Source organism: Lynx rufus, unplaced genomic scaffold (assembly GCF_022079265.1).
Source record: "Lynx rufus isolate CCGP_SWC_20201006 ecotype Redwood Valley unplaced genomic scaffold, mLynRuf1.p SCAF_1, whole genome shotgun sequence".
Classification (NCBI taxonomy): Eukaryota; Metazoa; Chordata; class Mammalia; order Carnivora; family Felidae; genus Lynx; species Lynx rufus.
Genome location: NW_025814823.1, coordinates 7186266 through 7211856, shown reverse-complemented (window position 1 = coordinate 7211856; position 25591 = coordinate 7186266). Strand labels below are relative to the sequence as shown.

The 25591-nt window shown below is 39.6% G+C and overlaps 1 protein-coding gene across 2 annotated transcripts in view; it reads left to right on the top strand.

The window, feature by feature from the left end:
• Positions 1-25591, top strand: part of LNX2 (ligand of numb-protein X 2) — an 87723-nt gene that overhangs the window by 12099 nt on the left and 50033 nt on the right. The window lies entirely within an intron of this gene.

Sequence of the window (25591 nt, the reverse complement as noted above, 5' to 3'; positions counted from 1 at the left end):
TCTAGATATTTGGGATATGAAAGTGAATTATAAAAGTTCTTGCTCTGAGAAGTTAAGACTAGTCACATTATAGTTTTATTACAGTTGCTATATTTTGATACAAATATGATATCTAAGTAGTAAAACTTAAGTATAGAGAGTTTTGTGGCAAGGCAATAGTTAGTAATTATTACTATTATTCATTCATTATAGGCGAAGGATAGTCTCGAGTGAAAAAATAGTTTCAGCGTTTTTGTGATTGTGCCGGTCCTGAGATAGTTAAGTAACGATTGTGTATTTCCCTTGCCCTCCCTGGATATTTATCGAATGCCTATTGGGTGCCAGGCAGTGTTCCGGATGGTGACCCTATAGCAGTGAACAAGACGAGTGGGGTCCCTGTTCTTAAGGAGTTTACGTGCTGTGGGGGCAGGAGGAGAGAGAAACAATAAACAGGTAAGCAGCTTAAGGAAACGAATCATGACAAACGCCAAGAAGAAAACAAGATGGTGTGGCCTGCTCTCAGTGGCCTGGTACACAGGTGACTGAGATCCGCAGCTGGTTGTCACATCTCCTCCCCGCCATCAGTTTGTCTTCTCCATCAGGAAAACTTCACGAATACTCGCAAAGAGAAACAGACCGAACGGTGGCATCCCTGCTTCTTGCCCTTGGCCTTTTCCTTCCCTGGACATTTGCACCCAGTGAAATTGCCAAATAGCAAAAGTAGGAAGGAATTTAGAGGTCAGAAGCAAGGCATCTGGAAAACCGTTTCCCAGATCACGTGGGTCTTCACGAAGCTGAGCGTTTGTGGGGTTGGTACCTGTCAGTATCTCCCAGCGCTTACTCTTTGTATGTTCTGAGTTCACAAAAACAAACCCGACCAGTTATTAGGAGGGAACAAGGGCAAATGATTTTTATCAGTCCTTACGGAATTTGCAGTTTTATCATAAAGCTTCTCCTGTCTCTTCAGAACACCATCATCTGGGTTACCTTACAAAGAACTTTTGATTTAATAACATAGTGACCAAGTATCTTTACAATTGATGTGTAAGACTTTTGTGCCCTGCTTTCTCTGGTACATAAGAATTTGGAATTTGACTCATGACTCATCAGTTGACGTTGCGGTGCATTTTTAGAAACAAAGAAGGCCACGGCAGATTTCCCTTAAGCAGCAATAGTGGAAGTAAATACAAGAAAACACGAATGTGTCTATCTTTGTCGGTGTTGTTACAGTTGGATGTTGAATTGATTCTTAGACACGTATTACAACACTGGACGTTTCAATGAGTTTGAACAGAATAATTATATGTCTATGTGTCTTGCAATAAAATTCTTTCTATTTTTATTATGTGGTAACTGCGTGTCTCCCATTTTTATGGTATGAACTCCCTTTGCAGATAAATACAATACTTAATATTTAGGTTTGTGTTTTACTTATTTATTTTTGAAACACGGAGATGAGGCAGTGGAGAAAAAGCATCTTGGGCACAATACTTCATTTTTAGTGCCCCATAAAAATCATCATTTTTGTTGACGATGTTGTGTTTGCTTACTTTGCCTTTGAATTTCATCATGTATGTAAGAACCAAGCTGGGCTACGTTCTGCTTCTACTTTATTTCCTTCTGTACATGCTTCTGCCTTCGTAGACAACCACACACATAAAAGTCAGTCTGCATGGGAGCACCCGGCTGGCTCAGTGGAAAGAGCGTGTGAGTCTTGATCTGGGGGTTGGGAGTTCGAGCTCTACGTTGGTTGTAGAGATTCCTTAGAAATAAATAAATAAATAACCTTAAAAAAAAAGTCAGTCTGAACAAATAGGTACTTCATGAAAAACAAGCCTCACTCCTACTCCTGTGCCCCAGCCACTTAATTCCTTCAGAGTTGACTACTGTTACTTTTTTGTATATCCCTCTAGACATATTTTGTGCATATAAACTCATGCATGTACCTATATGGACAGATATTTTTAGACACATACTGCTCTGTACCTTGATTTAAATTAGCTCAAAATTTGTTTTAATCTGCTCTTCTTTTTGAAATTCTGTTTTTAATGTGTTTGGTGATCTCACCTGAATTGTATTACCTTAAAAAAGTCTTTATCTCTTGAAGAACAGTTATTACCGTGCAGGGATTTTTCTCAGTTGGATGGATGGATGGATGGATGGATGGATGGATGGATATATATATAAGGGGTTATTTGGCCTTTTTTATTTTGTTTTGCATGGAGCCCAAACCAGGGCTTGAACTCATGATCTTGAGATCAAGACCTAGGTGCTTAATCAACTGAGCCACCCAGGTGCCCAATTTGGCCTTTTTTAAAACTATAAATCATGACCCTGTTGTTTACTCTTTTTTAAAGGGATAGCTGAACATAATAAACATTTAGTCATCTTGATGATAAGGGAAAATGGAACATTTACTAAGTTCCTTTGACCTAACAAGTATAGACATGCAACCATGGAAAAATATCTATTTAGTTCACTTTAAATTTTTGCTGAAAAGCTTGGTTATTAGGGAATACAGTAAAACCTTGGTTTGTGAGCATAATTTGTTCCAGAAACCTGCTTGTAATCCAAAGCACTTGTATATCAAAGCGAATTTCCCCATAAGAAATCATGGAAACTTAGATGGTTAATTCCACAACCCATATATATTCATGTAAAAATGATTACAATACTGATATGATATAAAATAATAAAGAATACAAAATATAAAGAAAAATAAATTAACCTGCACTTACCTTTGAAAACCTTCATGGCTGGTATGAGGGAGACAAGAGAGAGGAGGGTTTTGGGTAGGAAGACTTTGACTATCACTACCGGAATCACTGCTATCTGTTGGCTCACTCAAATCTTTTTCTGCATGGGGCCGTTGTATATGCTCGCATGGATGTTGAGTACAGTACAGAATTCATAAACTCTTGTCATATACTGTATATAATGTAATTGGCAATAAGGCAGCAGAGGAAAGGGTCTACATCTGCAGGCAGACTGACCTAGAGTGAAGCTAAGCATCCCTAAGCTTTCTCTTGTCTGGAAAAGCAGAGGGCCGTCCATAGGTGCTTTGAAGGGACAAAAAATACTCTAGTGCCAGTTGTGGGCACCTTCCGATGTTCTGAAAAATCACTGATTTCTGCCAAGCACCACGGCCTGAGACCGAGCCTCCAAGCACGGGAGGTGATCCCCCACAATCCCGCAGCAAGAAAGAGAAGAACCATTGGTTCAGTTGTGATCACGTGACATTGGGCGTCATGTACTACTCGTATTGCAAGACGTCGCTCGTTTATCAAGTTAAAATTGATTAGAAATGTTTGCTCGTTGGGGCACCTGGGTGGCTCAGTCGGGTAAGTGTCTGACTTCAGCTCAGGTCATGATCTCGCGGTTTGTGGGTTTGAGCCCTTCATTGAGCTCTGTGCTGACAGCTCGGAGCCTGGAGCCTGCTTCAGATTCTGTGTCTCTCTCTCTTTCTGCCCCTTCCCCACTCACACTCTGTGTCCCTCTCTCTCTCAAAAATAAACAAACATTAAAAAAAAAATTTAAAAAAAAAGTTTGCTCGTCTTGTGGAACACTTACCGAACAAGTTATTGCAATCCAAGATCTTACGGTATTGTAGTATAAATTATGCTGAATTAATAATTGTTTAACAAATCTGCTTGCCAATCAGAAATGTCTCGGTGCATTTTACAATGTTCATCAATTCTGCAGATTGTACCGTTACTATATTAATGTTTGTAGTGGGCACTCTTAGAATACCTTTCATTTTGAGAAGTGTTGAGTATATCCATTTTATTCTACAAAGGGGAAGGGGAAAGATGGTCTTTTCCTTGAGTTCAGTTAGAATATGATATTAGAGGGGCACCTGGGTGGCTCAGTTGGTTGAATGTCTCTGGCTCTTGATTTTGGCTCAGGTTCATGATCCCAGGGTTGTGAGATTGAGCCCTGTGTCAATTTTGACAATATTCTACTAATCCACCAGCATTGAATATTTTTTCATTTATTTGTGTGTTCAGTTTTTTTCATCATTTTCTTACAGTTTTAGTTATATACAGGTCTTATCTTCTTGGTTAGATATATTCCTAAGTCTTTTTTTTTTTTTCTGATTTAAATGGGATTGTTTTCTTGATGTCTCCTTGATAATTCATTATTAGTATATAGGAACAAAACAGATTTTTGTATATTGATTTTGTATCCTACAACTTGATTGATTTTGCTAGTTCTGACAGTTTTCTGGTGGACTCTTTAAAATTTTATATATAAAATATCATGTCATCTGTATATAATGACAGTTTAACTTCTTCATTTGCAATTTGGATGCCTTTTTTTTTTTTTCTTGCCTAATTGCTGTGGCCAGGACTTCCAATACTGCATTGAATAAAAGTGGCAAGAATGGGCATCCTTGTCTTGTTTCTGATTTTAGAGGAAAAGCTTTCAGCTTTTTACTGTTGAGTATGATGTTAGCTGTGGACTTGTCATGTATGGCTTTTGTTATGTTGAAGTACGTTCTCTCTGTGTCCCCTTTATTGAGAGTTTTTTATCATAAGTGGATGCTGAATTTTGTCAAATGCTTTTTCTGTATCTATTGAGATGATTGTGTGGTTTTTACCCTTCATTTTGTTGATATGGTCTGTCACGCTGATTGATTAGTGGAGTTCAACCGTCCTTGCATTCCTGGAATAAATCCCATTTGATTATGACGTATGGTTCTTTTAATGTGTTGTTTAATTTGGTTTGCTAATATTTTATTGAGGATTTTTGCATCTATGTTTATTGGGGTTATTGTCCTATAATTGTCTTGCAGTGACATTGTCTGGTTTTGGTAGCAGGGTCATACTTGCTTCATCAAATGAGTTTGGAAGTGTTCTATCCTCTTCTGTTTTTTGGAAGCGTTTGAGGAGATTGGCATTAATTTTTCTTCAAATGTTTGGTAGAATTTACCAAACCATCTGGTCTTGGACTTTGGTTTCTTGGGAGCTAGTAATTGCTTCTTTGCAGAGATTGGCTACTAGAAAGTATATTTACCTTGATGTTTGTAATGGGCTATCAGTAAGGATTCTGATTTTACTGTTTTATCAAATCTTTCTTGTAATAATAGGTACCTAGTGAGATGTTTCCCTGCATGGGTTGTGTATTTATTTTGTATGATGTTTTTGGACAAGGAATTGCCCCCCCCCATTAAAATTTTATTTACAAAATGGCAATTTAGGGGACTCCTTCATGGTTCAATTACTTAAGTGTTGGGCTCTTGGTTTCAGCTCAGATCATCATCTCACAGTTCATGAGTTTGAGCCCCTTGTCAGGCTCCTGGCTGGCAGTGTGGAGCCTGCTTGGAACTCTCTCTCTCCCTCTCTCTCTTTGCCTCCCCCATGTGCACATGCACTCTCTGTCTCATAAATAAATAAATAAACAAACAAACAACAAATGCAGTTTAGGTACAAGCATAAGAAAATGGGTTACTGCAAAAAAGATTAACTTCTTATAGCTTAAACATTGTTCTCTTTTTTTTTTTTTAAGTTTATTTATTTTGAGAGAGAGAGAGTGCATGCACCCACACACAAGCAGGGGAGGGGCAGAGAGAGAGGGGGAGAGTGAGTCCCAAGCAGGCTCCAGGCTGTGAGCCGGACACGAGGCTCAAACTCATGATCATGACCTGAACCGAAACCAAGAGTTGGACACCTAACTAACTGAGCCACCCACCCAGGCACGCCACTTAAATCTTCTCCATAGTGGCCCTTTGAGCCTTAGGTTTTCTTTTTCTTTTTTCTATTTTTAAAAAACTTTATTTGTGGAATACTAGAGTTTTTTCCACCTTTATATTAAAATAATTAAAAGATAGAACATTTGATAATAGACATTCATAGAAAATCTGGAAAGTGGACAAGAGTAAAAAAAAATAGGTGTAATTCCTCTACCAAATATGTATGTGCTTGCTCTCGTGCCCATTTATAATTGTTGGACAGTCTTCCTAATCTCCAGTGAAACGTATGATGAGTGAAGTTGATGACATTTTTCATAGTCCCCAAGGACATGCCCTCATTCCTCCTTACCCTCTTGTTTCTTATTTCCTTGAAAGTGCCTCAGCCCGTATAGCAAAGCTTTCATTGCAAGTTAGGGAGATATTTATCCTGCATTTTCAGCACTGTTACCATGTGTATCTTTTGCAGTCATGGGGATGAAGTCTGTTGAAATAAAGAGGAGAGAGAGCGACCAGAGTTGAGAAAAGCACTTCATTTTGCAGAACACATTCAGTTTAGTTAGGGTGGCCACGTAGAGCACTTGTTCGCTGAAGGGCATTTGCAAGGCCTGTGCAACTGACTCTGCTCTGCCTGACGCTCCGCGGCCACGCCTGCTCTCCTTGTCTGCACCGTCGCATCGCATGCCAACAGCATGTTAACTGTGTGCTGTGGGGTTTTTTTTTCTTTTTATCAATATATATGTTTTTAGTAAGGAAAATATTTCAGAAAACAGAAGCAAATCTGTGTTCGGCAGGGCGATACCAAGAAGATGTGTGTATTAAAATTGCATCAGGACATCAGCCTTTTGGTGGAGGAATACTAAGTGCTAAGTTCTGTAATGGCATCGCTTACGCGGGCATATGCTATGGGAAGTGGTCATAACATATCCAAGTGGTGATTTGCTCTTGTTTCTAGGACAGTCATGCTGCTTTACAAGCTAATTCAGAATATGCAGTTGTACCAATGGCACAGTTGTGTTTTTGTTTTCATTTTTTGAGGGGTGGCATCAGATGCTCTTCTTGTCCCCTTAGAACTGAATTGAAAGATATTAACCACAGTTCCAAAATGAAAATATGTTGGGAAAGGCGAAGAAATTCTTTCAGTAATAGAAAATAGGAATTATATTAAAAACTTTTTTATATGTTTATTTTTGAGAGAGAGAGAGACAGAGACAGAGATAGAGTGCGAGTGGGGGAGGGACAGAGAGGGAGGGAGGCACAGAATCTGAAGCAGGTTCCAGGCCCGAGGTGTCAGCATAGAGCCCAGCCTGGAGCTCGAACCCACGAACCGCAAGATCATGACCTGAGCCAGAGTTGGACGCTCAACTGACTGAGCCACTCAGGTGCCCCAGGAATTATGTCTTAAAGGGAGACTTTGGCAATATTCTGTTTAACAAATGTGTTTCCGTTCATAGTATTAATCCTAAATTATGGATTGTTAAGTGAGCCATAAACTGTTTGATGTTATCAAGTCGTAGGAGATGAACAGAAAGGAAAGTTAATATTTTGACACCAGTTTCCTAAGTGCTAATATTTGACAACATGATTGTTTCCTAAGACACTAAATGAAAGTATATTTTCTGCTGGGTATTTACCCAAAGAATAGGAAAACACTAATTTGAAAAGATATATGCACCCCTATGTTTATTGCAGCATTATTTACAATAGCCAAATTATGGAAGCAGCCCAAATGTCCACCGATAGATAAATGGATAAAGATATGGTGGATACATACAATGGAATATCACTCAGTCATTAAAAAGAACAAAGTCTTGCCATTTGCAACAACATGGATGGATCTAGAGGGTATAGTGCTAAGTGAAATAAGTCAGTCAGTCAGAGACAAACACCGTATGATTTCACTCCTATGTGGGATTTAAGAAATAAAACAGAGAAAAGAGACAAACCAAAAAGCAGACTCCTAAATACAGAGAACAAACTGATGGTTACAGAGGGGAGGTAGGTGGGGGAATGGGTGAAACAGGTGAAGGGGATTAAGAGGACACGATCACAATGACCACTGAATAATGTGTAGAATTGTTGAATCATTATATTATACACCGGAAACTAATATAACACTGTGTTAACTATCCTGAAGTTAAAATAAAAAAATAAATGATTTTTTTAAAGAAGAAAGTATGCTTTCAATCATGTAATTTCTGGAAAGTAGAAAGAGTTGATATGAAAGTTATCTATAAAATTATAGTGTAACTTTTCTTAATATTGCCCTACATTTTATGTACCTCTTAGTTATTTTTGTGCTATAATAATCTTAGAAATAGTTGCAACTCAAAAGTAAACTATTAACTAATGGCAGATAACACAGTGGCTAACATTAAAAAAAATTGACAATATCAAATGTTGGCAAAGATATGGAGCAGCCAGAACTCCCGTGCTCTTGGTGGGAACCTAAAATGGTACAACCACCTTGGGGAAGATCTGGCAGTGTTTGTGTGTGCGTATGTGTTTTTAAATTAAACTAAGCATACACCTATCCTGTGGACCACACCTTCCACTCTTAGGTATTTACCCAAACGTATATTCATAGAAAGGTTTGTACAAGAATATTAATAGATGCTTTTGTTCATTGTCACCCAAAACCGGAAACAGCCCAGTTGTCCACCCATAAGCTGCACGATACGGTGGCATATTGCCGAGCAATGAAAAGGAACAGACTGCTAGTTAACGTGCACCGCAACACGGATGCTGAGTAAAAGTAGCCTTACACAGGAGAGTACATACTCTGTGTTCCCATTCATATCCTGTTCTAGAAGAAGCAAAACTAATCTGTTGTGGAAAAAAAAAAATAGGGCAGTGGTTGGGAAAGGGACATGAGGGAACTTTCTGGGGTGGTAATTATGTTCTGTATCTTTTTTTTTTTTGAGAGAGAGAAAGAGAACAAGTAGGGAAGGGACAGAGGGGGAAAGAAAGAGAGAATCTTAAGCAGGCTCCACACCTAGCACGGAGCCCTGCATGGGACTCGATCCCGCCACCTCGGAATCATGACCTGCACTGAAATCAAGAGTCGGACACTTCACTGACTAAGCCACCCAGGTGCCCCTGTATCTTTTTTTTTTTAATATTTTTTTAATCTGTATTTTTGAGAGAAGAAAGAGACACAGTGCAAGCGGGGGAGGGACAGAGAGAGAGGGAGACACAGAATCCGAAGCAGGCTCCAGGCTCTGAGCTGTCAGCGCAGAGCCCCACGCAGGGCTTGAACTCAGGAGCCATGAGATCATAACCTGAGCTGAAGTTGGACGCTTAACCGACTGAGCCACCCAGGCGCCCCATCCCTATATCTTTTTTTTTTTTCAACGTTTTTTATTTATTTTTGGGACCGAGAGAGACAGAGCATGGACGGGGGAGGGGCAGAGAGAGAGGGAGACACAGAATCGGAAACAGGCTCCAGGCTCTGAGCCATCAGCCCAGAGCCTGACGCGGGGCTCGAACTCACTGACCATGAGATCGTGACCTGGCTGAAGTCGGACGGTTAACCCACTGCGCCACCGAGGCGCCCCCCCATCCCTATATCTTAATAGGGGTTTGTGTTACATGAATGTATGCATTTCTCAGAAACATTATGAATATACATACACCTAACTTAGAAAATTTTCATAATAAATTGTTAGGAAAATATTGATTGATGGAACTTTTTATGACTTGTTTCATGCATTTGTTATATAAACTTTGTTTCTCTTTGTTTTGGTGATATTTACATATATATCTATATCTATCTACCTAGATAGATAGATATAGATAGATATCTATAGATAGATAGATAGATAGATAGTTAATTATGCTAAATTGTAGCCTTATTCGAGGAGTCGGTACAGAGAAGTACATTTTAGCTCATTAATACAATTGTCTTTCTTTGGGGTTATTGTCACAGTTCTCCTCCTTTTTTTTTAAATTAAAAAAAAATTTTTTTTTTAAACAAAGAGTGGGACTGAGTGGCAATGTCTTCAGATAGATTATTATAAATCTTGTGGTTTCTCTAGGATTTTTATTGCATGTTGCTTATATAATGCCTTTTTGTTTTTAACTTTAACGATGGGGAAGAGGGAGGGAGTGGTGAAAAGTTCCCTAACTTCAGGTACCACTGAACATGGGCTTTGAACCTGGTTGGACCAGGGTTTGAATCCCATCAGGGTCACTTACAGCCTACTTGCTTTAACCCCTCTGATCTTCATTTTTCTCATCGATAAAATGGTGGTGGTAACTGCTTCCTCCGTTTCAGAGGGTTTGTTGAAAAGAGTAAATGAAATGACGTTTGTAAAGCAATTAGTGTAGTGTCCAGCATGTAGTAATAGTAAGAAAGAGGGTTATGAGGGAATACTTCAGTCCTTGGACTTTAAGACTTCCAGGTTGTTTGAGGAGGAAGTAAGGCCATAAGGTAATATTCTTAGATAAAAATAAACCCTGCATTTGATGGTCTCCGAATGGACATTTGTGACCCGGGAATGATACTAAGGATATCTCTGGCTGGATTCCTCCCTAAAGATATTGAATCAGTAGGCCCATACAAAACGACCAGTGTGATAAGGCTTTAACGCTCAGAGTGGTGCTGGAGAATAAGTTCAAGTAGCAGACATTTTTAGCCTCCATTCTTTCTCTCCTCTATATATGCCGGATACCTTATCGGTAATGTTGAATTAATGATCGGTTTTAAAAAATATTGATCATCCCCTGGGTGCTAGGCGGTGTGTTTGGCGCTAAGGCTATGATGCTGAACAGAACACAGGCCCAGTACTCACAGAGCTTCCAGTCTGGTGGGGGAGGCATTAAATAATCATACAGTTAAGTAATTACCGTGATAAGTACTAAGAAGGAAATGTTCCACGACCAGGTAACAGGGGACCTGTCCTAGTCCTAGTCGTGGGTGCCATACGGAACATTTTTTTTTTTTTTTTTTTTTTTTAGACATCACATTTTAAAAGACAAGAAGGAGCTAGGAGAGGATAGTGGGAAAGAATATTCTGGGCAGGTGATATTTGCAAAGGTCCTAAGTTAAATAGGGGCATGACACTTTAAAGGAACTGATAGAAAATCTGTGGAGTAGAAAAGTGAAATTGATGAGAACTGTGGTAAGAAATGAAAGTTGGAGAGTGAAGTCGAAGCAGAAGTCTACAGAGTAAAATCAGTCAAACTTTATACTAGATTAGGTGTGGGAGGTGAGGGAGAGGGCACTGTCAAAGGTGACTTCTGAGTTTCTGGCTTATGTGCCTGTATGGTGGGTACTAGAGCCCGTTCTCCAGGGGAGGACCCAATTTTGACAGAAATGACCTTGGGTTTGATCTTCATCCTGTTATGGTGTCTTTGAAACAACCAGGTATGTGTTTATCATGCTGTGAAGGACAACACCTACCCCCCCACTGCCCCCCACCCAGAAAGCTTTCCTTTTGTGGCTTGCTTGCTCTTTCTTTCTTTCTTTCTTTCTTTCTTTCTTTCTTTCTTTCTTTCTTTCTTTCTCTCTTCTTTCTTCTTTTTCTTTCTTTCTTTCTTTCTTTCTTTCTTTCTTTCTTTCTTTCTTTCTCTTTCTTTCTCTGTAGCTCAATCTTGTAGGTATAATATAATGTGGGAGTCTCTTCGCTCCTTATCTGCCTGATAATCATGCTCTTTCTACACTACTGGTGTCCTATGGTTCAAGTTCTCTTTTCTTCTCTTAGATTATTACTCTTATGGCTTTTTAACTGGGCTCCCTGCATTCTTTCAAATTTCCCCTTAATTCTTGTTTCACAATATATCCAGAATAAGTTTTTGAAATACAAATCTCATCTTATTATTGTCCTTCTTAGAACCCTTCCATATCTTTTTGTTTATAAACATCCAAATCCTTAACATTGTCCCTAGCCCTTGGTGAATTACTCTTACCCCTGCAGACTTCCCACCTTTTCCTTGTGCTTTCTACTGAGCTGTCTTTAGTTGACCTTCCTCAAGTATCACCTAAAGCATCACATTCCCAGGGAAGCTTGACTTTGAACTTCCTTGTTAGGCGCTTCTAACAATATATCATGTATTCTTATTGTTTTATATATACTTGTGCCATTGGCTAATTAAGTAATCTTTGTACTGGACTAAGATCTGTGAGGGCAAGGCCTGTTTAGATCTCCACAGTAACCTACCACAGTGCCTGGCACGCAGCCTGTGACCAACACATGTTTGTTGAATGAATCATGAACTTTCTAGTGCCTAATTTAGGTACCTGTTATATGCCATGTTAGTTAACTGATAGGGGGAAACAAAAGCAAGTGTTTTCTTTTTTTAAATACCAGTGTTCCACTGTTAGGTTTTCTTCATGTCGACTGTTTCCATGGCAACAGCAGCCAAGATTGTTGGGGTTGCTGTAATACTCTGTGGGTGACATTTGCTGCTACCATTGTTAACCAAGACGCAGAAGTTTAAATTTTTAGATACGTCTCTTGACTTTGAGATCTAAAATGTAAAAATTTAATTTGGGGGAGAGTTGTTATATACTCACTTTTTCCCAGTAATCTTTTGAAGGTCTTCCTTTCCATTAAAATAGTTTGCTGGAGAGTTCTAGAAGAGTTGTAAAGCATGAGCGCTGTTCTGTTTCTGCCCGATAACTTTGTGTATTTTCATTCTATTGTCTATCGCTTATTTTCTTTTCTAATGAATGCTTGGTTAGTGAGTCTTACTAATACACCTTTATGTAGTTAGAACATAATTATAGTGCCTGTAACATAAGTGAACCTGTCTTATCAGGAATCAGAAGTTCAGATCGCATTCAGGATGCTAGCAGGGGTGAAGGCATTTATATCCAAAATTACTTCTACAACTCAGAGCCACTGATAAGAAAGCAGGTGGGTTCCAGATCTTGAGACATTTATTTATGAGGTAGGAGTAGATGGCCTTGGATGACAGCATCGTTGCAGCGGCGAGAACACGAAGTTTCCTTTTATACCTTAAAGGCCCAGGAAGAAAGCTGTAAGCATGGATAAAACATTTCTTTATATATCCTTTTATATACGAAGGTTACATTCAGAACTTTGTAAAAATTTTATGCCCCATGGTAAATATAAGTGAATGTTTTCCAAGAAGCTGTTCGATATGGATGGACAGCTCAAAAATTGAGATGCTAATTGAGTTTTATGTTCATTCAAGTTGATTTTGATATCGGAATGCTGAAGCGAAAAGTCACTTGAATTGTGTGGATGTCAAAAGGAATGTTGATTTTTGAAGACCCCATCTTATCACAGTAAAAATAAAACCGAATTTTTTTAAAATTCTGAGACATTCTTGTGAGAATAAAAAATGAGGCCCATCTAGCATTTTGGCCCTTATACAAGTAACAGTATGTATTGTCTTCTGGCCATTAGTCTCCATAATGCTAACTAACAACAGAAGATAAATAATTTCCCTGTGAGTCTATCATCCATTTATTTATATGCACATACGTGTGTGTGTATATATCTGTATCTATGTAGATGAGTATGTACATATTTTGGTTTGTGCAACCTCCACGTATTTATTTTAAGTGTGTATCCTTTAAAAATTAAAGCTCTGGAACAGACTGCCTGCTTTGAATCATATTCAGTTACTCACTTTGGCATCTTGGGCAAGTTACTTAATATTTCTTATTTTCAGCTTCTTCATCTGAAAAATGAGGTTGCTGCTGCTAATGATGATATCAAACTCCTGAGGATTAAATCTGTTCATTCCCCATCTCGGTTAATACCATGTCTGACACAAAGTAAACACTTCATGAATATCAGCTATTACAGTGATCTCGTCCGTCATTGCTTTTTTATATGTCAAAATTGCTCTCATGAGTTAATCCCTGTTCAGTTTACACTATTTGTCTCTTCATGACATCAGTCCTGTCCCTGTTGTTTAACCACAAAAAATCCTAATTATTTTGTCGTCTCCCCGTGTTCTAGTTCTCTTCACTTGTTCTCATTTTAGTTGACTACCTCTCAATCTTTTTCTGGCTAAACTGTGCTTTTCTGTAGCGTATTGGGCCTTGAATTTCAGGCAGGGTGGGCCCTAGGTGTTTACCATGGTTGTTTTGTGTTTTAGTTTTCTTTTTTTTTTTTTTTTTAATTTTTTTTTTTTCAACGTTTATTTATTTTTGGGACAGAGAGAGACAGAGCATGAACGGGCGAGGGGCAGAGAGAGAGGGAGACACAGAATCGGAAACAGGCTCCAGGCTCTGAGCCATCAGCCCAGAGCCCGACGCGGGGCTCAAACTCCCGGACCGCGAGATCGTGACCTGGCTGAAGTCGGACGCTTAACCGACTGCGCCACCCAGGCGCCCCTGTGTTTTAGTTTTCAACAGTGGCGAAACTTCCTTCTTCCACACTACCCTGTCCCACTGCCCCACCCCCACCCCCCAATCCCTACCCCGGGCTGTGCTGAAATGTTTGAGCCGGAACAAGCTTGCTGATTGTCTAGCCCGGTCGGTGCCTTTGTTGTTCCAAGCAGAAGGTGACAGCCTAAGACTCCACCTCCTCCTGATGATGGGCATTTTCCGTAAATCTTGAAAGACATTTTCTTCCTCAACAGAAGGTAATTAACAGAGTAAAATATTAAATAGGTCATTAAGTTTGGGCTTTGGGCAATATCAGGAAATTCTTATATTTATGACTGAGAAGCTAACCTTGAATTACAGGGAGTGTAGTTGTATTTTGATGGGAAATACAAGGAAAGGTCACGTATAGCTTTTGTTTTCTTTGATATGTCTGTGCTGGTTTTGATACGCTGACTCCTTACCCTCCGGCTTCTCGCCTTTTTTTTTTTTTTTTTTTGAACATCCTAAAGTGTTGCCCAAATCCACCCCTCTTTTGACCGTTGCTACTCATTACATTAGTTCAAGTTCTCATTACCATTCATCTTGACCATTGCAGTCACTTTCTGTTTTGCCTTCCTGCATTATTGCCATATCCCCTGGCCTGTACCAAACCCACTGCCATAGTCCTCTCCCCTGACACGCAGACCCATTCACATCATTTCCCTCTAGCCATCATCTAAAGTTTGCCTGAAGGCTGACAGAAGCCTGATTACTTTTGAGGGAACAATACCTATTTAAGGGAGGAAGGTCTGAATCCCTCTGTGAGAGACTCTCCTGCCAGCCGGTTGAACTTTGCAAAGAGGCATCTAGCCAGTGTATAATGATACTGGGGGTATGCTGGGAAAGTCTCCTTGTTAAGTCAGCTCCACTCAGATCCACTTCTTTGGAAGTACCTGAAATTAATTAAAGATGTGTTCCTTTAATGTTTCATTTTGTCTTCTGTTACGTGCAGATGTCCTCAGAACAAAGTAATATATTAATTTTCGTAAATTGGATACAAATCACTTTGTCGATTTATTTTCCTTAGATTTTGTTGGAAAAAGAAAAGACAGGTAAGGGTAGAGAATGTGATATCGAAATAGAGGAAGGGAAGGACAGAGATGAGGAGAGAAAAGACTAAGAAAATAAAGTTTATGAAATACCATTGATCTAAGGTTCTGGAGCTGCCTGTAAGCTTAACCTCCCTCCAGCGGGTCCTTTCCTTTTCACCATCGTTTCTATTAGAATTTGTTTTTAGATATGCAGTTGATCTAGCTAAATAATCTGTAACCTCTGTGGACTAGATTCTTCGGTACCCATGTTGATTAAAAGGCGTCCTCACAATCTATAAGTACAAATAATTATATAAATCATACTTAATTGAAAATATATTTATGTAATGGATTTTTTTACCTTTAAGACTGTTCTCTAAGCCAAGAGTTTTCCTTTTATGGGCATTTAATGTGTGCCTCTGCTTTTCACATTCTAATGAAATGAATTAAAATGAAGAGAATGTGCATTGAAAACATTTTATCTGCCAAGAGCCACAAATACAACTGAACTTTTCGTTTGTTGTTATTTCCAGTTTTGATCACATTTGTTCTCTTAAAAACTATTGTGAAATATATAGGTTGAAAATGGAGACTTAAATGTGTTCAATCAATAGAATTGTGGATTAGGTACTCAGTTTTATTTGCCTCGTACACAGCGCAGCACATAGCAGGCACTCAGTAAATATTTGTTAGATATAATTTAATACATTAAAGATTAATGTAAATAATGTAATTAAAAATTAAATTAAAGGCTACAGAATAATATCTGTGGCCATAAAATTCTAGATCCATTCAGAAGCAATATCCTGAGGTAATATTTTGAAAAGATGAATGCATTTCTCAAAAGCCATAAACTTCCTTGTTTTCTGTGTATGGGTAGAATTATTTAACATGGAATTAAATAGACATGGAATAACACCTTTATGTTTGGAAAACTGGCTCTCTCATGCTTCACTGAAGCTCTCATGAGTAATTTTATATATGTGTATATTTTATTAATAACAGTAGTTTCGCAGGCAAAATTACAGGTTTCCCCCCTCTTCAAAAGTTCATGTTCCGCCATTTTGCTTTGACAAAGGACTTCAAGAGTACTTGTTTTCACTAACCAAAAGAAATCCAAAGAGGATTTTTACTTTTACAAAAAAAGAAAGAAAGAAAGAAAGAAAGAAAGAAAGAAAGAAAGGTGAAAATAGCACTCAGTGTTTGTTTTGCATGAGCAATTACCAGGGACAGCGCACATCTGGATTAGTCAGAGTGGCCCTACACCCCTTCCCAGAGAGCTGCACTCAACATCTTGCCGTCAAGCCACCACAGCTCTGAACTGTGTGAGCCTCTGTGCTTTGTCTCGGTTTAATTTGTGCATCTGTCGGCAAGATGGGTCCTAAGGTATCGGAAAAGCCTAAGAGAAGTTATTTGGGGGTACAGGAATGGCCCGCATTTTTTCCACATAAATTAATGGTGATCGCTTCTTTGCTTTATGCCATTTCTACTTACAGAAGACTTCGTTGGAATGCTCCACTTCCAGATAGTGGCAGAAACCTGTATTTGAAATGGAGGAATGGGGAGGGATTAAATTAATTATGAGTCATTGGATCTCTGGTGGTGAGCAGATTGGGATAGGTGCTAAGTGGATTAGAATGGTCCAAAAATAGTAGATGGTTGCAGTTATATCTGAGATGTAAAGAGGCTGAAAAGTTAGTTGGTGAAGTATAGGATTATAGGGGCATAGAATAATGGTGCTTACTTGTTTTGAGTTGATTAACAACTGTCTGGTAGGCTCTTCATTGGGATGGAGAGGGTCAAAATAAGACCCTTTGGTCTTAGGGACTTCTTTACAGATAGAATTCCACAGGCTAATGAGTCCCTTTCATGTAAAAAGCTGAGATACAACTGAATGAGCTCTTTTTTGTACTCTCATATGTGTTAACCTTAAAAATAAAACAGCAAAAATGGGTTTATTCAGAAATAGCAGAGAATTTTAATTCAGGACACACAAGCTTTGGCAAAACAATAGGCAAGCCCCACAAAGGAGAGGAATGTTATTGTATGGAGAAGGAGGAGGAAGTTGGGAGGGGTTGTTTTGAACAAAAGTCCCTTGGAGAAAAGCTAGAGTTCAGGGTGATGATGGTTTCTCATTGGCTGACTTGCTGGAGTAGCTGATTCCTTGTAGGAGATGCGGTGTCCATCTTTTCCTGTTGGGGCCTGTAGTTGATGAGTCTTTCCTGTTAAGGATTCTTCTGTTGTAGTCTGTAATTGATGGTTCTTCCTGTAATTGACCAGTGAGTGGTGTGGCTCCTACTTTTGGCCTCCTCACTCTACTTAGTGAGCTTTTGCTTTATTAATTTTCACTGGTGTTTGGTGGAATTCTGAGGCTTCAGTTATTTATCCTGGGAGACATGGAGGGATAGGCCCTGTTGAAATTCACATGTCTGGCTTCTTTGGGGTGGTAGTCTCCGAGTGAGTGCGTTTATGGACATAGGGATTTCCCGTAACAGGAAGTTGCTGTTTTATTTAACCCCTTTCCTCTGGAATCCTCTTTTTTTTTTTTTTTTAATGTATATATATTTTCTGAGAGAGAGTGAGAGAGAAAGCACGTGTGAGAGGGAGAGGGGGAGAGAGAGAGAGAGAATGAATGAATCCCAAGCAGGCTCCACACTCAGCACAAAGCTAACATGGGGCTCAATCCCACACCCCTGGGATCCTGACCTGACCTGAAATCAAGAGTCAGATGCTTAACTGACAGCCTCCCAGTCGCCCCAACTCTGGAATCCTCTTGGTCTAACTAGCTCCCTTTTAAGGCCTCATGGGGATGTGGTACTGAAATCTTCCACTTTCAAGAAAGTGTAATCTCGACATTTATATTTAGCATATGGAAGGGAATAATAACGCGAAGAGATCCTGAAGATCTTTATGCTGCGCCCATGTCACGTTCCCACCATTGAATTGTAGGAAACCTGCAAATTTGCTAAGAAGCTAAGGATACCTGTCCTCACATGCCTCATTCCTATGTAGGTACTCTTATTTTCTTTCTTTCCCTTCATTTATCAATTTTGCACACTATTCTATTAATTGGAAGACTATGCCATCTTAAATAAACAAATGAACTTGATTTTTATAAGTTATACATGGCTGTTTTAGAAAACTTTAGAAAGTAGTCACTTGTGGTCCCCATCACTGCTTTTAACGTTCTGGATGTTATGTTTTAAATTAAAGGATAAATATATTAAGTCTAATGTAGCTACTTTTTTTTATTTGACCAGTTTAACAATGATTTATAATTAACTGATGTAAATTAGTGTAATGTGTGGCTTAAAAATTTTTAAGTAGATATTTTTAAATGATAAATGTATTTAGTCTCTCCCCCCTACCCCCCCCCAAAAAAAAGACAATTGCCTGAGCAGATTAGGTAGTTAGAAGATGATAGTGTTTGAGGGAGAATACTTTTAAAATCAATAATTAATTTATATTAACTCCTTTTCTCATCAGAAGTTAATATACTCAGAAATATCATTTTTATATCTTTTTCATTTCTCCTTTAACTTTGAAATTTGATATTAGGAGTCTGGGGCATTTGTGAATTGTATGGTGTGAAGACCGACTCCTCTACTGCCCTTTTCAATGATTAATTAGCATACTACACCCAATATTTGCTGTTTACGCTTGAGTAGTTCATAGCATTTCATCTACTTTAAAACCAATATACATATCCTTAATGTAATTGTACTAAGACTACAAGTTGTTATATGATTAATATTTCACTCTCCCCATATACATAATATGTACAACACAACACAATGCTTTTCAAGTGTATTATTGTACTTCTCCAACTACTGCAAAAATATAGCTAGAAGGACACAGCATCCAGAAGAAGTAATAAGCATATGGTACTGAGCTGTTTATACCATATGGTGATGTACTTAATAACAAGAAATGCTATAAATATAAGGTGCTTATTAACTACTTTATAATTGCTTGTTATGTGAATTCATTTAAAAATTTTTAAAGGGAAGTAGAATTTTTAAATTTCTCTATTTCTTAACTAAAACCCTTAGGAAATATGGTTATTTTTCGTATTTCCTAAACTGGGTTTCCTACTGGTCAAAACACTATAGGCATCCTTAAAAGTGAAGAAACATTTCTAAGGTGTTACGATGAACTCTGAATATATGTAGTACATCAAGGGAAAAGATAGAAGGCTCGGCTCCGTAATTGTGTAAAAACATTGTTCTGCTTAATTTATTTTGCATTAGCTTATACCGAACATCCATCCAACTTTCTGGGTTTCTTTTCTGAAAGTGTTAGGATTTATGTATGTGTGTATAGAATAGTTGATAGATTAACTCAGATTAAATCAAATAGCTTCTAGAAACAGGGTAGATTCCCATATTAGACTACTAAGCAACAGATATTTTTAAAATAAAAAATTATAATAAATTTGAAGAAAGAAGCAACAATATAAAATGTTGGAGTAGAAAATGACTGTCAAATGGGGCGCCTGGGTGGCTTGGTCGGTTAAGCGTCCGACTTCAGCTCAGGTCACGATCTCACTGTCCGTGAGTTCAAGCCCCGCGTCGGGCTCTGGGCTGACAGCTCGGAGCCTGGAGCCTGTTTCAGATTCTGTGTCTCCCTCTCTCTGTGCCCCTCCCCTGTTCATGCTCGGTCTCTCTCTGTCTCAAAAATAAATAAACGTTAAAAAAAAAAAAAAAAAAAAGAAAATGACTGTCAAATTGTAGCGTGTGTATGTGTGTGTGTGTGTAATTCTAAATTTTAAGTTTTTGTTTTCAACAGAACCATTAGATTTTTCTGGGGGTGTTATTTAGGGCTAGGATATAGGAACCATTAAGAATTGTGAAATACTTGGGGCACCTGGGTGGCTCAGTTGGTGAAGCATCCGACTTCAGCTCAGGTCATGATCTCACAGCTCATAGGTTCAAGCCCCGCGTCGAGCTCTGTGCTGACAGCTCAGAGCCTGGAGCCTGCTTCGGATTCTGTGTCTCCTTCCCTCCCCCACTCACGTTCTGTCTCTCTCAAAAATAAATAAACGTTAAAAAAAAATTTTTTTTTAATAATAAAAAAAAGAATTGTGAAATCTCTTGTTTCTTAGATTGTCTAAAATGTCTTTCAATATTAATAAAACCACTGAAATATCTAATGGTAATTATTACCACTTTTTAAAAGCTTTTCATAATGTTTAGCTAGAGGGCAAAAAAGCCCAATATTTAAGGACGAGTTCAAAAACTGTCAGTCTTTGAGAAACTGAGCAGGAATCTACATCTCATATTTAAGAATAGATTTAAAGAAAATTCCCAGAAGTAACCCTATTCTGCAGTATGATTTGATTTTTTTCATCTCCCTGTAATTCCTCGCCCCAGATTGTATCTGAAAATGCTAAATCTCCTAGGTAAAATTTACAAGTACAACTAAACCTGTATATCTGTAAAGTGTAAAATGTTACAGGAGTAATTTGAGGAGACACATGGTAATGCTGTCATGGCAAACACCACCAAAGGGATGTACGTGTGTATGTAATCCAGATAATATATATAAAGGTATATGTGTGAATGTATAAAATCCAGAGTATGTAATCCAGATAATATATATAAAAGTATATATGTGTATATATAAAATCCAGAGTGAGAGGCTTACCAAACAAGTAAAAACCTGATCCCTTATGCCTGATCTGTTTGGCACTTACGTTTCAATGATACCTTAAAATGTTGGCATTTTGGTTTATGAACGACCCACTTCTACATTTGGATAGAGTGATTTATTTCCCTGGAACCATAACCATTTGTGTCCAGGTGGCTTCACTGAAGCCACGTGCCTTGTGGTGGTTTTTTTCCAAGCCTCACCAGGCCTGGCTGCTTTTCACATATGGTTCCTAATAAGTGGGGGTATGTGAATGCCCAACCGAGAGCAGATTAGTAGCCACAAACTACGAGTGTGGGTATGTGTGTGAGAGAGAAGTAACAGGTGACAAACATTTAAGGGAAGTGGCAGTTGAGACAGTCGGAGAGCTCTTTGTGGAAGAATCATGGGTATGTATATTAATGAATCATTGGGTAAACATTGATGGCTAGTATTTTCCATTTAAGAAGATAAGGAAGTCTGTAACGTAACAGGGCAGAGGCTTAGGAAATTGGTGGGACGAGTAAGGGGAGTGTGATGTTGGGGGTGCAGAGGGACGGAGTAGTTGAGACGAGGTGGAGGTCAGGGAGAGAAAGGAAGGAGAGACGCTGGAAGATACCGTCAGAGAAGAGAGACAAACTAGCAGTCCCTGGACGCATAGTGGTATGACATATGTGTTGAGTGAGTGGTTTGAAGAAGCTTCTGGCTAGAACACAGAGTTTGGAGGCTTAGGGGTGGCAATAAGAGTCAGACATACCCTGTTAAGGCACTAGGCCTTTCTTCTATAAAGAGATTTTTTTTTTCCTGGAGAGAAATGATAGAATCATCGTTGTTTGTTATGAAATCACCTTTTGTGATGGGGAAGTGAAATGAGACACAGGAGGTATGATTACAGTAGTAACAGGGACCTGATTTAGAGCAGAGGCAGTAGGAATAAAAACTCTAGAGGTGGAATCCAGATTTGGTGAGGCAGGTGAAAGCATTCTCTCTCTCAGTCCTGAGATTGTTCTTAACCGCGTGCAGGCAGGTGCATTACAAGATGCCGGAGTTATGAGTGATGCAGGACACGCTACTTGACCTTTAAGGGATGTCCTGTAGGGCGGACACATGCTGGCAAGTGGTTGCTTTTACCACAGCCGTGAGGAGCGAATGAAGTCGTAATAAAATGGCGGCGTAAGGGACAGGATGAGTGATTTTGTTTGGGTGGATGAGAAAAGAGCTTTGTAGCGGAGGGTTCACTTGAATTGGCCATTAAGTGGACAGGGGTTCTGCAGATCAACAAGGCAGGAGAGGGCATTCCAAGTGGGGAGAAGACTTGCTGAGGTCAGGAAGTTGTTTAAGTAGTTTGGCATAGCCAGAGGGTGGAATGTGTAGAATCTGTCAGGAAATGAAACTAAAGGAGGCAGATGTAGAAGGTTTAAGTAGCAGGCTGAAGAATTTGGTTCTCGCTTTGTGGTAGCAGTTGGAGCCTACAGAAGGGTGTTAAGAAAATAAGATCACCATTGTGGGGCTGCTGGTGCTGTAAAGGGTGGATAGTTGAGGAGGAACGGGACTGTGATCCCTGCTGAGGGATTAGTAAAACGACAGGTGCGACAAGCCATGTGGCCTACTCTGGGAGGAGTGGTGGGGATGGAGGGTAGAGAACGCACAAGTAACATGTTCTGGAGGGGGAATCGGTGGGAACTTGGTGACTGGGGGTGGAAAATGAGGCAGAGATGGGGAGAAACAGGATTCTCTGGTTCTAGTTAAAGGGTACTGGGCGTCTAGAAGTGCCATTAGGAAGTGTGGTAATAGGATCATTTAGAGGGAAATAATGACATGGGTTTTGAACATAAGTGTGAGTCAGATATACAGGAACTGAGACAATTATTTAATAACTTGGGAGAAAAATAAAGGTAGATCTGTTCTCAGAGTGTATTCGGAACAAATGGTAACCATTTTATTAAAAACTATACAAATAAAGAAAATAGAGGCATATCTTTGTCTCATTATGGAGGAGGGGTAAGAGTAGTGGAAGGATGTTTAAAGGAAAAAATGTATTCATTTGCATGAAAATGGGCAACTTCTTTATGTCAGTGGGCACACAGGCCCACGGGATGCCTGGGAAAAGAAATTATGATCTGATAAAGAGCTTTTATCTTAATATATGGAGTTCCTATCAGGAGAAAGACTAAAATTCAATAGAAAAAAATGGGGCCAAGGATATAGAGCCCCTCACAAGACAATTAAGGCTAATAATCATATGAAGTTAGCTACAGCCGAAGAGATGCAAATTAAAGGAAAAATGAGATGTTACACTTGTATTTTCAATGGTCAGATTTATAAATATTAAAAAGAATAAAATTAACCAGGATTAGAACAGTTCGAGAGGAGTTAGCATGCTTATACATTGCTGGTAGGAGCCAGAATTTTGTTGGCTCTCTGGGAGGGCAGTTTAGTGACATAAATCAGAAACTTTTTCACTGGGCCTGGCAACCTCACTTTCTTAGCATTTGCCTAAAGGAAATAACTGCAAGGCTGTCACAAAAGAGTGGTACATTGGATGAGAGAGAACCAGAACAGACTGGTATAATTTAAGCCCAGGGAGCAAGGAGTTTCAAGGAGAGGAATTAGTAAATTACAGAGAGGTAAAGCGGACGCTGGCCCTGAGAAGTGATCGGTTAGACACTTCAGACCGCAAAAGCAGTCTTGGGCTGGTGGAGATTGGAAGCTTTTTGTGTAAAAAACTGGAGATTGCACTCACGGTCTCACATTCCAGAAACATTGGGGGTGAACTGAAGGTGGGGGAAGCGGTAATAGTCGACAGATCTCCCATTTTCACGTTTAAAACTGTGGAGACGTGAACTGCCTTTATGGGGAGGGGAGAGGGTTAGAGGTGGGAGAGAGAGGAGAAAACTGACAAAGGTTGACAAAGGTATGGGATATTGAGCCCAGGTAGAGGGAAGTTCATCTGCAGATCGGGAAGGAGGAGGTCTGTTGCAAGGAGCAAGGAGTTAAGGCTGTGTGTAAATACAGTAATAACCTGGTACATATGGAGGTTTGGTTAAGGAGCAGGACGTGCTGTCACCTCGGATAGTCTTCCAGTTCATCCCAGGATTCAAGATTTTCCCCCTTTTCCATTTGGCACAATTTCTGAAAAGAACTGTCTGTGCTCTAATTGCTGTCTTCCAATTTCCTCTTGAACTCTTTCCAGGAAGCTTTTGCGCTCATTCCACCAAAACTCTGTATCAAGGTCACTGGTGAATTCCATGTTGCTAAATCCAAGGCTTACTCGGTCCTAATCTTATTTTACTTGCCGGCAGGATTTAACACAGTCGATTCTTCCCTCCTCCTTGAAGCACTTGGTTTATTTGGTTTCTCCACACCATGCTTTCCTGATTTCCTTCCTACCCTAACAGCCACTCCCCTTCAGTTTGGTCCCCCCCTTATCTCCCAGACTTCATAGTACTGGAATGTCCTAGGACTCAGTCTGCTGGCTTCTTTGCTACTTACCACTCATCCACTCTCCTTTGGGGATCTTTTCCTATCTGATGGCTTTCCATACACTGATGCTTCCTAAATTTGTATCGCCGGCCCAATCCTCCCTCTTGAGGCGGGCGGTGTAGTTAACTGCCTACTCAGAGTCTCTACTTGGAGATCTGATAGCCATATCAAACTTAAGATGTTCAAACTTGAGTATAGCCATTAAAGCTACCCTCTTACAGACTTGCATCTCAGTGACGTTCATTCTCTTTTTCCAGTTCAGACCAGACACCTTGGAATCATTTTTGACCTCTACCCCCCCGCCTTTGACCTCTAACACCCCCCCCCCCCGTATCAGCCCACATGCTCATCTTATTCTTTGGCAAATCATATCGGTCTGTCTTCAGAATACGTCCAGAACGGAGTCGCTTCTCATGATCTCAGTCATGTCTGCCTGGTTCTTCCAACAGTCATGTCTTGCTTAGACGGTTTCAGTAGGCTCCTAGTTGCTTCTACCTTTGGCCTCTTCTCAGCATAGCAGCCACAGCGATCCTGTTGAGGTACTTAGAGTAAAAGCCAAAGTTGTACCATAAGCCCGCAAGATTTAGTTAGCCCCAGTTACCATTCTGACCCGTTTTCTTCTGTCTGCCTTGTTCGCGTCTTCCACGCTGGCCTCTTTACTGCTCACTGAACACGCCTGGCACGTTCTGCCCTCCAGGCCTTTATGCTTACTATCTATTGCATTCGTCTGGAACAGGCGCCTTTATACCAGATACCTGCGTGGCCTTCTAGTTACTTCCTTTTGGTTTTAACTGAAGTGCCACCTTCACAGTGAGCTTTTTGGCTGATGGTTCCACCTAGAAAGCCACCTTCTCCCAGCGCTGTGCCTTCCCTGTCATACTTGCTTTCTCTTTCTGGCTGTTGTAACATTTTTAGCTTCACAGTAATCCTATGTTGTAAGCAAAATTCCATTGCTGTTTTACACACTAGGAGCCTGAGATTTATAGACGTTTAAGTGCTGTGCACATCACGACGTCACGTTGCTACTGAGTGAGTGAGAGGGCCAGATTTTGAACCCAGACCTCAAACTCTGCAAACTCTAACTCCAGGGACTCTTCTGATGCTTTTCACTCCCTTGGGTAATTGAGAGTTAGTGGAGAAGTTGTGATCCACAATCACTGAAACTAGGCATTTTTGAAAAGACCTCCAAGTTAAGAATTTATCAGTCGCTTGAAAACAAGTGTTTTCTGTATTTTACTGTGCAGGAAGTTAAATGTTTGAAAGTTTTCATCCTTTAGAAGAACACGGATGATTTAATTTAATAAAATCAGAACACTTGCCTTTGAATGTAATAGAAAGAAGCATCTAAACGATACCCAGCAGGTCAAGTCCGAGGTAAAACCGAACCAGTAAAAACGGTAGCTCCCTCTCACCACCTGCCCTGCACCGTTCAGG